This window comes from Asterias rubens, chromosome 3, assembly GCF_902459465.1.
Source record: "Asterias rubens chromosome 3, eAstRub1.3, whole genome shotgun sequence".
NCBI classification, from domain to species: domain Eukaryota; kingdom Metazoa; phylum Echinodermata; class Asteroidea; order Forcipulatida; family Asteriidae; genus Asterias; species Asterias rubens.
In genome coordinates, this window is record NC_047064.1 from 8,067,374 (window position 1) to 8,069,989 (window position 2,616).

Genomic DNA, 2,616 nt, shown 5'->3' on the forward strand with positions numbered 1-2,616 from the left:
TTGATGGGAAGGTGCGACCATCAAATTATTAATATCCATCGTTAGAACTAAGGATTTGTTTGAAGTGAACTTGTAGCTGGACGAAGAGGTATCTGATTTATGGGTTACCATGGCTGATAATCTTGCCACTTATTAGCCGCTGAGACAGGTCCATTTTGAAAGGCAGGTTGTCATAGGGTGCGTTCGTTTAGCTTCCCTTGGTCGACCCCGGTGTGTGGCGGTTTTTTTTTTCAGGACGAATGTGGGTAATTATCTGTACACGTTCGTCCTGGAAAAAAACACGTCAAACAACGGGGATGACCCACGGAAGCTAAACGAACGCGCCCATTATTAAAGTCGATTAGTTAAGGGTGCGTCCGATTAACTTCCCCGTGTGTATACCACGAAGCGAGGGTAATCGAACACTGCGGTGTTTTCGTTTGGTTGCGTAGCGGCGTGTACACAGACAACTCTGAGATTCAATTCAACTCAAATACACATTTATTCCCATACTTCCATGACAAATTGAGACTATGGGTGCGTTCGTTTAGCTTCCCTGAGTCGACCCCGGTGTGTAGCGTTTTTTTTCCCAGGACAAGTGTGTGCAGATAATTACCCACGTTCGTCCTGGTAAAAAAAAAGCCACGCACCGGGGTCGACCCAGGGGAGCTAAACGAACGCTCACAATACAAGTACTACGGAGTAAAGCACAAATATAATTAAGTAACAGTAAACATAAATGTAATAAATATAGAAACATGGGACTGTTTTGAAGGCAGAACCTTGTTAGCAAAACAGCCAGACAGACAAAGAAACAAAACAAACAGACAGACATCCAGACAAAAGGACAGACGAACATAACACATGACACAACGAGTTCATAATAATAGCGATAAGATGGCAGAACATTTTAAGCAAAAGCGATGTAACATAATATTGTAACAATGTTGATGAGGTGGATGTGGTTGAATTACATCAACTGCAGATGAATTGTAGTGTCCGTATATCCGTGTCGATAGAATTCATTGATAAATGCACACCAACTATTGTTTTTCAGGAAATACATTTCCTGTCTATTTGCCATAATTGTTCCTTAAACACTCTTGCAGTTTTGGTACTCACATTTGCGATTAGAGGTCATTTTGTGTAAAAACAAAAAATAAAATAAAATAAAATAAAAACGCTTTGGAGAATACAGGGTGACAGACTAGTCTGCCAGTGAGGTTGTGATGTGGCTACATGATCCGAACTGCATTTAGGTACCGAGCTGGGCTACACTTAGCTTCGGGCTACTTTGAGGCACATAGCTGTGATACATTTAGCTCATGGAGGCTTTGGGTAACGGCTTCGGGCTACATTGAGGTACATAGCCGGGCTGCATTTAGCTTTGGGTAAGGGCTTCGGGCTGCATTGAGGTACAGAGCTGGGCTACATTTAGCTCTTAAATGCTTTGGGTAAGGGCTTCGGGCTACATTGAGGTACAGAGCTGGGCTACATTTAGCTCATAAATGCTTTGGTTAAGGGCTTCGGGCTACATTGAGGTACAGAACTGGGCTACATTTAGCTCATAAATGCTTTGGTTAAGGGCTTCGGGCTACATTGAGGTAGCTCTATACACAGAGCCGGGCTTCATTTATCTCCAAACTGCATTTAGGTATAGCACCGGGCTATACATTTAACTCTGGGTTACATTGAGGTACATAGCTGGGCTATTTTAATCTCCGACCTGCATTTAGGTACGGAGCTTGGGCTACTAGCTCAATGCTACTTGTGGATACAAATTCGGTACTACATTTTGTATTAAGGCTACATTTAGGTACGAGCTTGGCTATTATGCAGCTCCGGACTGAATTTAGGTTTAAAAGCTAGGGCTATACATTTAGCCCGGCCTGCATTTTGATAGAGAGCTGAGACTACATGTTGCTCCAGGTTAAATTTTGGGTACAGAACCGGGACTAAATTAAGCGCGGCCTGCATTTGGATATAGATAGCTGGGGCTACGTTTAGCACCAAACTGCAACTAGGTACTGAGATTGGGGCTATATTTAACTCCGAGCTGCGCTGCGCTGAACTGAACAAAGCTCTAAAAGGACGGTAGTAATTGCTTTCATTTATGAACAACGACGCGGTCGGTCGATAAGTGATATTAATTTTGTTATACACTTTACAAAGAACACGCTGTTATAAACCACGTCAAACAGTATGACCCTTAGTGTAGTATTATTGCTTTGTGGAGGTTGGGAATTTCTACTTAAAAAATAATAAAGAGAAGGCCACTCAAAGTGTCAGACAGGGGCAGTCGGGAGCAATTAAAGGGAAAGTGACGCACAATCGCGTGCCGGGAATAGTTTGTTTGGGTAATTGCTGTTGGGACTAAATATAACTTGAAGAGCTTCAATGGATGTTTTGCAGAATCAGAAAGCATGCCAGTCTACCCGCAGAACACTCGATTTAATAAGTCTCCTTTGTGTTTTATCTACGCGAGTAGGCTTGAATTTTCATGCGTGACCTCGGTTTGAATACTAATTAGTCAAAAGGGCTTCTGAAATTCAGTCTTTTTCGGCCTTCTGCGCCTTGAACACCCAGCAGGGTGGATACGTGCGCATTACAAGTCTTATTATTATTATTATTATTTTA